This window comes from Musca domestica, unplaced genomic scaffold (assembly GCF_030504385.1).
Source record: "Musca domestica strain aabys unplaced genomic scaffold, Musca_domestica.polishedcontigs.V.1.1 130, whole genome shotgun sequence".
In the NCBI taxonomy this organism is placed as follows: domain Eukaryota; kingdom Metazoa; phylum Arthropoda; class Insecta; order Diptera; family Muscidae; genus Musca; species Musca domestica.
The window spans coordinates 1,627,111-1,642,287 of record NW_026712173.1 but is presented as its reverse complement, the minus strand read 5'-3'; the positions used below and the strand labels follow the sequence as shown (position 1 = coordinate 1,642,287).

At 34.1% G+C, this 15,177-nt stretch overlaps 1 long non-coding RNA gene and 1 pseudogene across 1 annotated transcript; one reads left to right on the top strand and one right to left on the bottom strand.

The window, feature by feature from the left end:
- The window catches only part of LOC131800907 (phosphopantothenate--cysteine ligase-like), a 62,983-nt pseudogene extending 48,382 nt beyond the window's left edge, over nt 1–14,601 (bottom strand).
- LOC131800908 (uncharacterized) lies at nt 12,761–13,990 on the top strand. The gene is made up of 3 exons (XR_009341622.1): nt 12,761–12,836; nt 12,910–13,811; nt 13,896–13,990. It is a non-coding gene; the product is annotated as an uncharacterized LOC131800908 (long non-coding RNA).
- Nucleotides 14,602–15,177: the final 576 nt, after the last annotated feature.

Genomic DNA, 15,177 nt, shown 5'->3' with positions numbered 1-15,177 from the left:
AAAAGCTAACACACACTTCCAAAAATATATTTGTTTTTGGTTTTTAATTGTAACGTAATTACGTTATAATTAATTGTAACTTTTTACGTTACTATATTTTTAGTTGCAAAATAGTGAAGTGAACAAAATGTTCAGAATCTGAGGAAATAATTTTTTTCTGTCTTTTAAATTGTAGTTAAAGACAATGTGAAAACCACATATTTTATATTCCGACAAAATGATTTGCAATATTGTCCATTTGAGATGAAATTTTGTATAGTATATCTTTTAAATATAAAAACAAATTCTTGTCGATTTTCGGTCCTGAATTGTGTATAGCTCTCATATATAAAGTCCTCCGATGTTAACTTTTTTGTACACCAAATGTCAATTGTAATTGTTTAAATGCAATGGCGTATGTTGGTTGAAAGTGACATCACAAAGGTTTAGTGAAAATGTCACACCGAAAAAAATGTAATGCTAGTGGTTGGGTACTTAGGTTCCAAAAATCATTTAGATCTTTTACCTATCGCACTCTTGTAAAAAGAAGGAGTGCAAGTGTCAAAAAGAAAGTTTGAACAGCGTCTTTGGCATCCAACATTTCGCTTCGACACTAAATGCCTTAAAATGATGAAATGAAAATTGAGGTTATGTAATCATTCTGCATTGGAGGATTGCGGGAAGATTATCCAGATTTGTTGGGTGATGAGCTAATATTTAATTTACGTTTTGAACAAGGAGGATTGTGTTAAACCATATCACGGCTACGAAACTATCTGAATTTGCGTCAAAACATTTTAATCGGAAATTCCATCCAATTTTTTATACTGAAATGTGGACAGCTCAGCTATTGGCATGGTTATGAAACCAGGTTTGGCTCATTAAGTAGAGCAAGTCTATAAGAGTATTTTTGCCGTTGCAAGAATTCTTATTAAGGTTCCTTCGGGCTTAAAACCCTTGGTGCAAAACAAATTTGAGTTTAAATAAACCAACGAAAAGCAAGGCTAAAACATTAACGTGCATCTGCGATTTAAGAATAGATTTCATAAAATTATCTGAAATCATGCCAAATCTATTTGGAGTACATCATAGCACCAGTGAATGAATTACATGCTTTCGTCATCTGACGCACCCGACTTTTGTCCTTTATAATACCTTACACTACACCACACTGTGGTCAGGGTAATATGTCTTTGTGCATTTGTGCAATATGTTCAGCTCACGAGCCATGTTTGGGCCACTGCGACGCGGGTTTCGATCAATTCGCTTATTTGCTTTTCGAACCATTTCTGCTGATTTTGCTGTTTTCTTCCGTCCACTTTCTTGACGTCGGGCTAGCTCAAACGGGAATGATCTAACGAGAGCCACTTGTGGTTTTCCAGTCAAATATAAAGAAATCACACTATCACGCTTGAATTCCATCACGATTCATTTTTTCTGAAAAATTCTCACCAAAATGCTTTTGTACGCTTGTAAACAATATAATGAGCTGTCACTGGAATAATTTTAACAGCTGTCGGACGAGTGGCGTAGAAATGACAGTAGTCTGAAGTTGGTTGCAGTTTTTTCATTTCACCCTGTAATATAAGTCCAAATAGGATGGAATTTGGCATACACAACCAAATTGAGCCTAGAAACAAGTGTGTCAAATTCGGTGAAAATCGGTTGAGATGTAGCTATAGCTCCCATATATACTCTTCATCTGATTTGTTAAATCCCACCTTCAGAGCCGTAATATGCATTACGTAACAACGACATACGGAGAAGTATATCAAATACAGCTCAGAAAAACTTTTGTCTAATTTTATCGAGATCGGTGCAGATTTGCACCAAATGGTTTCCATAATTGAATGGATTTTGTGACATACGCACGAATTTAGCCTTAAAGAAAGTGTATCAAATTTGTTTCATCTGATTTTGTATTTTACTTCCTCACACACGTAAAACACACTCCCTAACAACGATAGTTGGTGCCAACATGTTTATTGTGCCTAAAAATTGCAATATCAGCTCAAGTTGGATGGATTTTGATGAATATTAGTTCAGACGCAAATGCCTCCGTCAAATTTAGTAGAATATTATAGAAGCCTACCATATATTAGTTCCTTTCGGCGTTAACTACTTTAAAACCATCATAGTTGGTATGTTTTAATTCTCACAAAATTTTTTGTAATATCGTTTATTTGTTATATGTAGCTCTACTATACATGCAAAGTGGTGTAGGGTATTATTAAGACGGCCCAGTACGTCCTTGGACTTTCTTTACCGGTTTATTATTTAAACATGTAGTTAGGGCTAGACAAGAGCAAGCTAAATCTCTTCTATAAACTGTGAAACTAGGGCCCTTAGAAATGGCATAAAAGATCTGACAGTCATTATTCTTCAAATATTTTTCAACCTTCGCATATCACATCTTACTTCAAGAAAAACTATTAAAATTTGGCCTTTCATACAATCAGACCTGATGTTTTCTTTCAAATTATTCTCATTACATCCCAATAAATCATTGCCAAAGAATAGATTAACAAATATACACAGGGTATTGTAAAGGCGGCCCAGTACTTCTTTGGACTTTTTTTACTGGTTTATTATTTAAACATGTAGTTAGGGCTAGACAAGAGCAAGCTAAATCTCTTCTTTAAACAGAGAAACAAGGGCCCTTAGAAATGGCATAAAAGATCTGGCAGCCATTATTCTTCAAATATTTTTCAAACTTCCTATATCACATCTTACTTCAAGAAACTTAATAATGTTTGGCCTATCATACAATCAGACCTGGTATTTTCTTTCAAATTGTTCTCATTACATCCCAATAAATCATTGCCAAAGAATAGATTAATAAAAAAATAAACAAAATATAGGTATAAGTAATGTTCATAAAATAATCAAAAAAGACACTTACTGTTACAAGGACGATTCGGTTTTGCAGTCGATTGTGTCGTTCACAAAATTCCTTTAGCAGTGAACGATTATCCTCAAAATCTGCTGGAGGCAGATGTGTATTGTAGAATTCCTCCCAGTTTGACATGATGACGATATTTAGTTAAGCTGCTACTGCTGAGCAATGTTGTAGATAATGATGTGGTTGGTTATGTAGGTACTGTTGTTGTTGCTACTACAAATAACGACCGTTGATGTTCTGCTGGAAGGGCAGCTAATATTGTCGCATTTAAATTTGATGGTAATGGTGTTGTAAGTACAAAAAAAGCTGATGTAGTTCAGCTGTTTCGAGTCAATAATGGACCAGCCAATATTACACAAACAAAAATGTTTATGTATTTTATGTACTTGTTTTATATACAAAATAGTTGAGAATTTTTTCTTGCTCTCGTTGGATATCAACAGAGGATATGGTCTGATGATGATTATAAATGTTATTTTTCGACTTTGTTCTTGTTATTGCCGATAAAAATCGCGATTCGTTCAGCAAGGGAATATAAATATAAAATTCACTTGTTCTTTGCACTGCAGTTAATGTGTTTTTGTTGAAATTCTTTGGGTTGTTGTTCTTGTAATGCACTTGATAGGTGGAAAAACAAATACAAAAATTCTTGTTAACAATCAAGTTATTCCTGTAATATATACTTGTTTCGACGTTTGCTGTTAAATGTTCCACGAAGTAGTTGTTTTAGCTGGCCCAATAGGATATTATATAGCTGTCATTAAAACACACCACCCTGGACCAATTCTGTCTTATGGATTAAGGCCACCAACACAATACTACAACACCAGATGTTGTGGTTGGATACAATTTTTAATGTCCTTGTTCGTTTTTTACTTGCTTAGCCACCTTTTTCGCTTATTTCACTGAAATGAAAGTGAAGGAAAAAACAAAAGAAAAAAAATTATTAAAAGTTCACTTAAGAAGAATAAAATATATGAAGGACTCTGGGATGGGGTGGTTGGCATTCATGCATGATTGTCAGTTGGTCAGTCAGTCAGGATATGAACTGAAAATCAATTAAGATAATTAAAATGTAATTCGCCGCAATAGCAACAAAAATGTAATGTTTGAAATAAATAACGCTGACGTTGTTCGGAAAGTTAAAAAAGAACAAAAAGATGATGGAAAGAGTGTGAGTGTGTGTGTGTGCAACATGTTGAATACAAACAAATACATTTGTTAATTGAATAGTTACATGTAGTAGTTTGTTTCAAGGATAACGGAAATATTGCAAAATAATGTTGATGATGAAGTATACATGTCACTGTACCAAAAGAGAATGAATGTCACAGCAGGAAACTGTAATGATACACGACCACTTGGTAAGTGTTATGCTGTTTTCTATCTTTCACACAATAAGTTTGAATTTTTCCACCCATTATAGAAAAATAATTGACACAACAGTTCATACGAATAGCTTTGAAGAAAAACAATATTTTAATAATATAATATTAATATTTTTTAGCCTCTACCAGATTATTTGTAATACTGTTTATTTTCCTTGATGTAGAATTTAAATTGTCTATTAAAGCATACAACTGGTGAATGGCCGCTAAAGTGATATAATAGGGACTATTGTCCAAACCTTATTATTTAAAAAAATCTTCAGTTTGTAACTCATCTTTTGAGAGGAGAGAAGAACGGGCGCGTGTCGCGGAGTTCACGCTACTGGAGAAGAGAAAAAATACTGAAAAAAAGAAAAATGAAGGGTATTCTACATCTAAAAGAGCAAAAACAAGTAAAAAGAAGATAAGTTCAGCCGGGCCGAACTTTTAATACCCTCCATCATTTGAATGAAACTTAAAAAAATTAAAAATACCGTTTAAAAGATGACATTTATACGGAAGATGTGGATCTGCATAAGTATTTTTTTGTAATAGGCTGCACATTAAAATCTACAAATACAAAATTTAAAGCAATTCTGGCCAATAACGTCGCTAAAATCATCAAAATACCGAATAAAGGGAGGTACCTTTATATCGGGCCTATACGAACACGTGGAACTTCATACAATTTTTTTTTTTTTTGTCATAGGCTGTACTACCCGTTACGAACTTTGAATACGGAATTTGAAACAATTCCGGTGAATAAGGTTGCCAAAATCAGCGAAGGAAATTTGAAGACTGAGTTTTAGAAAAACCGCAACTGACCAATGGTAGGAACTCCGTCGAGTTATCATATTCGAAATTTAGGTGAAGCAGTTTAAATTTGAAATGTGAAAGAGGTCATCCCTAGCCATCAAGAAAAGGAAATTGTAAGCTAATTGATATTGGATACGTTCACAAGTTACGGAAAGATATATTAGGGCACTCATCGGTTCTAGTTCGAGGATCTAAAGGGAAGGTATAGTGATTTTTTCAGCATATCACATTATCCTTGAAGTTATTTATACCCCGTGGACCAAACAATACTAATGGAAAGAGAAACAAAATGTTAAATAACCCAGTGCCGGCGGCAGGTGTTGGTGTGATCGCAAGTCAAGTACCAGCTTTTGCAACGACGTGTACAGTCAATATAGACGATTTTGGACATAGACGAGATAATTGTTACAAGAAGAGTCAGGACCAGCGAACGAAAATAAACTTTACCAAACGTTTGCAATCGTTTTGTTTCGTATTTTCTTGAAGTACGAAACGAAACAAAATCGGTATTAAGGTAATGGGACTTGCTTTATATTTTGTATTGTTTCCCTGTAAATTAACTCATTACAAATATAGTAAAAACTAATATTAATTTAAATTCTTGTCTTTTTATTTATTATTTATACGTCCATCATACAATGGGAACAGTGTAAAAAATATTTAGAATGACGACTCAAAATGTAGCAGTCATCATTTCCGCAAACCACAGCCGAAATACATTAAGGCAATCGTATTGTTTGTGTACTTCGAGCATTGAAATGTTTGTGGTATTGTTTTATTTGAAGTACAAAACGATTGAAAATAATTTTAAAGTTTGTGACTTCGTGTGAGCAGTACGTTATTCGTTTCGTTTGTTTTCGTTCGCTGGTTAGGACCGAGAACTGAATCAGGTTCTATGTAAAATTAACGCTGAATTACAGCTTCAGAGGCAACTATTAGTACTGATGCCGACCCCAGCTGGCATGTAACCTACAATATGTTTTGATATTTAATATTACGTCCATCCATTATATGCGCCTAAGACATCAGAAGGGAAGTAGCCAAAGTAATTTTCACAACTTCTCCCGTGTTTCCTCCATTTTTTCCTTTTCTCCAGGTTTCTCCGGGGAAATATTTTAATTATTCTCAAAATCCGAACTTTTCTTAAACCTTTGAACCGATTCCTTGTGTTTAGCCACTTTTAAGAAATGTAATTTTTGGGTTTATTTTATAAATACATTTAACAAGACAAAAGTTATGTTGTAAAACTTTCAAAGTAGTAAAAAATTGCATTATTTTTGTTTATATATATATTTTTTTTTATTTTGCTTGAACATCGTTTCTATAGTCGGAAAACTAGTTAAACTTTCAGGCATATTAAGATTACACACAGTATTACTTTCAACTGGACAAATTAGGCTGAGTTAAAAGTTATAGCAGACTTATCACCTTCTGATTGGCTATGTTGATTTTGGAGAATTGTTCTGTTATTTTTACATATTTTTCTATTTTTTTTTTTTTATTGTCAGATTTTTATGCCATGCGGTTCTCTCGTAATAAATTTAACATTTATCTCCATTATTCGAGCAAAAGTTTGGGAAAGATCTCACCAAACTTGGGAAAAATGCCAAAGCTTTGGTTAAAATTTCATACCAAAGTTTTTATTAAGGTATCATATCATATCATATTATTTTGCTTAATAATTAGGCCAAAGTTTTGTTCAAGACATTAAGTTCAACATTTTGTTTATTTATTCCCTTCCATAATTTCGATAAATCCCAAAGTTATGGATATGCCAATTCAAAACAGACAAAAATTACAATGGGATACCCACACAAAATAAAAATTTCCTAAGAACCTTCATCCAAATACCATTAAAACTACTTATATCCTCCTCTGAATGTGTGATGGATATAGTTCCACTTATACCCTTTGCTTCTTATTTTGCTGGTTCGCCGTTGAAATGCTGATGAGAAATGGATGAAGATTGTGAAGGGTACTTGCGAAAGGCAAAACCTGTAACTAATTTGATAGAGATTTATAAGGGTGTAGAAAGGTTGCTTGAGATAGCCAGTAACAATGTAGAAAGTCACCAGTAAACAACCAGTCAGCCAACCAAGCAACATTAGCTAAGCACAAAAAATGTATCAAAAGAAAATAGAAAAAAATGAAACAAAGTATGAATAATTCATGTTATTTAAGTGTATTTACAGTACAATTACGACAATCATGTAACACAACATTCAACTGCAAAATAAAGCTAAACCAAAAAATGGAGATGCCAAAGAAGAGGAAGACGAGAAATAAATTGATACTGGAAGTGAATATCTCATTTGTAACGACTAACAAAAAAGGGCAAGGACTTTCTGTTTCGAGTGTATGCATTGGAAAAGGGCACAGAGCCATAATGTGGTAAAAAAAAAAAACAAATGCCGCACAAGAAAACCTTTTTATTGTGTGGCTTATATGAACGATGTATGTATGGATGGCACACAATAAAGTGTCAAATTGTGGGAAAGGAGAAGCGTTCTCGGTATGAGACAAATGAACAATATTTGAAATATGTAGCTATGCAACTATGTTTGTATGTAAGCTATTACAAATTAAACAAAAACCCTTAGTAAGTTTATTCTCTTATGTGTGTGTGCGTGCGTGAAAATAAGTGTAGAAATTCCAAGTTCAAGCTATGTTCTACATAACTATTGTTATCAGGCTAGATGTACACAGAGACATTCTTTTCATTGGGGGAAAAAGGGTTCGTTACAAGGAAATGATATGCAAGAAAAACGCAAGGGAATTTCAAAAATTCTCTCCATCAACAAGTCAATTTTGATATTATAATAAAGTATGCGAATTTGTTTTTTTTTTTTTTTTCTCAACACTTTTGGGAAATTACTTTATAAATGTGTACATTTTTATTTTATTGGCTTTAATGTACAGTTAGTTTGAGGTTTGAATAAGTACATAGTTTGCTATTTAATTGTAATATCTTGCAAATTAAAGCTGTGAAGCATTTCAAAATGGATTGACTGAAAAAATTATATTTCTCAAAAAATATTCAGAATTTTGTAAGTGTTCAACGGTGACCCCAATATTGTGGATTTTGAAGACAACAGATTTTTTCGTCATCTAATAACGATAGACATATAGTTCCTTTAGAATCACATTCTGTGCCATTTTGCCAATTGCGATACAACTTTGCACAGTTCATTTGTTTTGCCCAAAGACGATACCCATTAAAATTGGTAGTAAGAGTCCAGATTTGGATATAGCTCCAACAAAGTCAAACGCCATAATTTGTAATATTTTTTTTTTTTAAATTTTATTGAATGAAAGCAAAAAATGTCGGAAATAGCATCAAATTTTAGAATAAGTTTAGATTTGTTCGAATTGGTCACCTTTGGCACGATTTATGGCCTTCAAACGACCAATGAAGCCGTCGCACGCTGCCCGAATGTTGCTCCGCGGTATTTTGGCCCATTCCCGGCGAAGTGCTTGCTTGAGGTGATCGACACTTTGGTATTTTTTGCGCAAACCTTGCTTTCCAAAATACTCCAGGCACAATAGTCCAACGGATTGGTATCCGTAGATTTTGGTGCCATTGTGCGCTGGAAATTAAGCGAGGAGCCTCATTTTGTAACCATTCTTGGGTGGCGCGTGCTGAGTACAATGATGCTGAGTTCTGTTGGAATGTTAAAGGTTTGCGGCCAAAATGTTTGCGTGCCCAAGGCTTTTATACATCATCCAGAATATTTTCGCGATAATATTCGGTATTTATTCTGATGCCACGGTCGATTAATAGGACCGGAGAGCCACTATCAGCCCACATCATCACCATGGCCGCTTGGCTTTTTTTCTGGAAACCTCTCACCAAAATGCTTTTGTACGCTTGTAAATAATATAGTGAGCTGTCACTGAATTAATTTTAACAGCTGTCGGATGAGTGGCTTTGAAATAATAGAAGTCTGAAGTTCGTTGCAGTTTTTTCATCTCACCCTGTATATCATTTTTGACTAACCCCCAGAGAGGGCAGGAGCTACATTGTTCACTAAAATAAATTTGTCTGTATTTTTCTATTATGACTCAATAGGAATGACCTGAGGACAGACAGCCCCAATGTACTTGGTTACCTTGTTTGGTGGTAAAATCTCAATTCCCTAGGTTATATTGCTCCCCAAACCACACTCAACATGGAGCTGCATTTCTCTTAGATGGAAATTCTATGAGGCAGTGGCACACATTTTTCGAACAACTCACACAATAAGAAACCTTTTCCATACGACAACAATATGGTTCAGAACGATTATAAGTGGATTAACAATCCAACTAACACTTTTTTCTGAGGGCTCTGATTTGAGATTTTTTCCAAGATTTCTAATTATTTTTTTAGAATTTGCCGATTTCTCTAAATTTCTTCTAAAAATTGGAACAATTTTTGAAAGGGATTCGGAACCAAAATCGAAAATTTTAGCAGAGATTCGGAATAAAATTTTAGCTGGATACACACAAAATTCCTTGAACGATATGTAAGCGAAAATGTTTCGATGCATAGTTGTCGGAGTGATAGACTAGGCTCCCTCATTGTATTTATTTTGAAACAACCTTTTTATTTCAGAATAAACAGAACATTTTGCAAATATTTTTTTTTCTTGAGATCTGGCGACGAGAGGATCCTAAATAATGTGCATGTGAGCCCAGTAAACACAATTCTTTAACTTAAAAGTCAATAATTACTTCATAAAATGTAATCAATGGTTTTTAATTACTTTCCACGCATAACCTGCAACTGTTGCTATAGATAGGATTTAGCGAAAGGGAAAAAATCGAAAAATTTCCTTAAACACCGAAATTAGAGGCATATTAATTTTAACGATTTTTTCGGTAACTCAAAAAAATGAGTTAGAGAATCACACACTGTAGCTCTTTATTTAAGTTTAATTTGACATTTTTTTATTCTATAATGAAGGTCTAAGATAAGACAAGGAAAAAAACTTTTTTATTGGGGTCCCCAAACTGAGCTACCTTAAATAAAAAATTATATTGATATTTCATGGAGGATGAAAAAATAGTTTATATTGTTGTTGTCAAGCCAATGAAATATCTTTTAATTAAAGCCATAACAAATTTAAAAATAAATAACTGTAGGTCTAAACGAATAAGTGTTTAGTCAAATAAAAAGCAGACAGAATTTGTTTAATTTGTGATTAGATAAATAAAAGCAATGTAGGTCAATGCGCGTTATATTCGAAATAAGAAAGCTAAATTAACTGCATATGTGAATAGGAAAACAGTAAAGAAAGTCTTAAAGCCGGTCGGACCGACTTTATGATGCCCTACACAACTTTGCATATTTATTAGAGCTTCACATACTAAACAAAATTTTTTATGAGGAATTTATAAGAATTACATCATATCAACTATGATTTTAGTTACAATTTAAAGTCCAAACGAACTAAAATGTGAGAGAAATATCCTTCTCTGAATCGATTTATACAAAATTTGCCGATACATTTGTGCCTTTTCAGTTCTGGCTTGTTCTACCCATTTGGCGCACCATCAACTTTATATATAAAACTTTACTTAATTTTATATATAAAATAATATATAAAATAAAATTTAGCAAAGGTATTTCTGAGCTGTATTTGATAGATTTCCCCAAATATTGTTGTTAACAAATCGGATGAACAATATATATTGGAGCTATAATTTTGGCCGATTATCCCAAATTTCAATAGGTTTCGGCATTGGACCAAACAAATTATTTGTGCAAAATTTTATCTGGATCTCGCAATAAAGGCGACCTGTGCTTTGTTTTGCAAAAATGCATGGACAGACGGACTGACGGACATGCATAAATCGATTCAGAATGCGATTCTATGCAGATTATCAAAAGGAACTATGGGTCTATCTCGTTTCCTCTTGTCTGTTACAAACAAATGCATAAAGACATAATACCCTGACCACCTAGTGGTGTAGGGTATAATAAAAAAAGTAGAGATAATAGTAGCGGTTATGAAAATACATGAAGCACAAAAGTTTGAAGTTTAAAAATGTGATTTTCTATTTGAGAAAAAGTTATAGCTATTGTGAAACAAAACAAAAAGCAATTAAATTTCATCTTCAAAAATGTCCAAAGATCATTTTTTTTTTATAATTTTTCACGGGAAAGAAAATAGACCGTTAAAAATCCTAACAACGAAGATATATCTAATATCTCAATCAACAACTTTCTAGATAAATATTAACCTTTTAAAAGGAGTTCCTAAAGGTAAAAAAATTATACAAGGTGAGACGAAAAAACCAACTTCAGACTGCTGTTATTTCTAAGCCACTTGGCCGACAGCTGTTAAAATTTTTCCAGTGACAGCTTATTATATTGTTTACAAGCGTTCACAAAAGCATTTTGGTGAGAATTTTCAAAAAAAAAAGTATTTCGTGATAGAATTCAAGCGTGATAGTGTGTGTAGTAGTGGCTATTGTTAGACCTCTCCAGCATTTAAATGTGAATAAATGTTTTATATCTCGTACCATCGCTCGTTACCGTGATACTGGTAGCGTACCCGACGTCAAAGAAGTGGACGGAAGAAAACAGCAAAATCAGCAGAAATGGTTCGAAAAGTAAAGAAACGACTTGATCGAAACCCGCGTCGCAGAGGCCGAAAAATTCAGTAAATATTGAAAAATTAATATTGAAAAATGAGCTCGGGGTAAAGCCATTTAAATTCCAAAAAGAGCTAAGAGTTGCTTCGCTTGGCCGAAAGTGGTGAACTGCCGAATTTGGTTTTCTCCAATGAGAAAACATTCGTTGTCCAGCAGTTTGTAAACAAACAAAATTAACGTGTTTACTTGCCAAAGAGGTCAGCTAAAAATGTGCACCTTCGGTTGGCCACCAGAACTCAAGCGCCGGCCATGGTGATGGTGCGAGCCGCAATAACTGCCGATGGTCGCTCTTCTACTGTGGCGAATATTATCGCGAAAGTATTTTGGAGGGTGTACTAAAGCCTTGGGCTCGCAAACATTTTGGCACCATCGCACTCAGCACGTGCCACCCAATAATGGTTAAAAAAGTATGTTCTCGCTTCATTTCCAGCGCACAATGACCACCAAAATATCCGGATACCAATCCGTTGGACTATTGTGTCTGGAGTGTTTTGGAAAGCAAGGTTGGCACTAGAAAATACCAAAGTGTTGATCACCTCAAGCAAGCGCTTCGCCGGGAATGGGCCAAAATACCACAGGCAGCGTGTGACGGTTTCATTAGCCGTTTAAAGGCCATAATTCGTGCAAAAGGTGACCAATTCGAACAAATCTAAACTTATTCTAAAGTTGTATGCCATTTCCGATTTGTTTGCTTTCATTCAATAAAATTAAAAAAAAATTAAAAATTATGACGTTTGACTTTGATGCAGTTTTATATCTCATCCTGTAGATTAAATTCGAAGCAATCTTTTTTGCAATTTTGAACTGCACGTTGTAAAGCTAATACAGCTAAAACTGTTGTTACCTTTTCAATCAAAAAATCAACTGCATATAATCTTACACCAATAACACCAAATGTTCAATATTGATTTCAAAATATGTTTTTCTTTCTAACCCAGTATTCATTTCTCGTCATGCCTTTGCAATATTTCAAGCCATATGGCCTAGTGAATATTCTTAGTTATTTTAAATTAAAAATATATATATATATATATTAAATAATAATATTGGATTAAAAATTAGCATTGCAGTTGAACAAAACGCATTTCTTTAAATCTTTGAACACAGGAAAAGAAACATTAGCAAGAAACAAGGTAAGCTGTTGTCTGTACAAAGTCTTCTTACCAATATTGAGAATGTTGTATCTAATATCCAATTTGAAAACAGTTTCTTTATGACAGTTGGATTTGTGGCAATCGAACACGTGATAACTTATGGAAAATCGCGTACTATTTGTTTTGACCAACGTTCACTATTTCCTTGGTTTTTATTTTATTTTTTATTCTTTCTAATAACAATAGAAGCACTGATGCATAATGGATGCATATTTCAAAGTCGGTAGCAACAGAAACACAAAAAACCAATGCACACAATGGCTTGTATGGAAATCAAATTGGCTAACAAACAACAAAGTTTTTGTTTAAATCGCTTTTTTTTGGAAAACTTCCACCTTTTTTTCTTTGCACTAACGAGCACCCAATAAATCTATATGGGGGGCTTATATTAAAGATTCATAAACCGAATACAAAAATACAAAAGAAAATATATCCAAAGAAAACCGACCACTTCACTTCGCCAGCAAAAGAAATAACTAACGATTTTCGAGATCACCTGAGTTGGACACTTTCTTTCGATTAACGAGATTTGCGACAACGGATAGTACACCATGAGACAAGAGCCAGTAGAGAACTGAATCGAGTCGAGAAGGAACCACCACACTTGGGCCATAATGCACATGCGAAAATCTCAAAGTAAAGAGAGGAAATTCCAAAAAAAAAAAAAAAACGCACACACAAAAATAGTCATCATTGGGGGCTTTGGGGGCCTTTCATGGATTCATTGAAAACCGTCATAGCAATAACAACAAACAAATATCGAAAAAAGCAAGAAAAACAAAATTTTGTGGGCAAACCAAAAACAAAACTCAGGCAGTCTGCCTGCCTGCCAGCCATTGGGGAGAAATGCATGTCTCGGTCAAGTACAAGACAGGCGCAGTAAGCCATAGCAATGATAAGGATGGTGATGTGAAATAGAAAGCACGGTGTATTTTCCGAAATTGGAAATTAGAGGTAATGAGTTCAAAGTTCAGGCACCACACACGCAGCACCTGAATTTATCAATGAAATAAAATTACCGGTCTCACTTTCTTTCAGGAACCAAACCTTGATAAATATAAATGAAATATAACTTACCCGCTTCCAGAAGAGCGACAGCAGTACAACGTGAACAAATATGTTTGGTTTCGAAGACAAAAAAATATTTGATTTGAAAAAGAAATGAAAGTCAAGAAGCGCTTGTTTTCGCTTTCGCTATGAACTTTTTGATGTTAGTGTTGTTGCTTTTTATTCTCTCATCGAGATGACATTATTCATGTCATTCGTTTGTTTAGAATAGAAAATAATGGAGAATGTGGAATTGTTGTGAATGAGGAGATGGAGGAGTGAAAATCACCTGTTACTTCATTTGCATTAAACTGAAATATGGCAACACTAGGCAGCAAGCTTGCAAAAATAATTTTCATATTTTCTATTCCCATTTGCTAACTCATTTTCTCATGAGATTCCATATTTGAAACCATGTATATCCTTTTCTCATTGTTTTCTATCCTCCTGTTATGTACTAAACACTATTTCTCATGAATTTCTTTCATGTTTTAACACAGAAAACACTTCAAACAAGGCAAATAGACATTTCACGACCGACTAAATCAACGAACACGACTAAATGAGCTTCAGCTTTCATGTGTAACTAGACTTGGCAGCACTTTTATGAAATCACCCTCGATGGAGTAGAAGAATAGTGAATGTAAAGCATATTTTACGGCGTAATGCAAATTAAACTAGGTGAGTTCACATCATACCAATTATTTATATGGATAAAACCGTGCCAAGGGGCAAATGAAATCGAATATTTTCAGCTTGTTATTGTTAAGTATTGATTCTTAAATATTCACTTACGATGAAGGGCATATTTTATGCATTTTATTCTTATCTTCAAATCGTTTAACATTCAGTTGTCGCTTTTTTCATTTACAAAAAAAATCCAAACAATTTGTGCTATATACAGGGTGAGATGAAAAAACTGCAACCAACTTCAGACTGCTGTTATTTCTAAGCCACTCGTCCGACAGCTGTTACAATCATTCCAGTGACAGCTCTCTATATTGTTTACAAACTTACAAAAGCATTTAGGTGAGAATTTTCAAGAAAAAAAGTTATTCGTGATGGAATTCAAGTGTGATAGTGTGATTTCTTTATATTTGGCTGCAAACCACAAGTGGCTATCATTAGAGCACTCCTGCATTTAAATGTGAATACTGGAAGCATAGCCCGGATGGAAGAAAACAGCAACATCAGCAGAAATGGTTCGAAAAGAAAAGAAACGATTTGATCGAAACCCGCCTCGCAGTGGCCGAAAAATGGCTCCTGAGCCGAG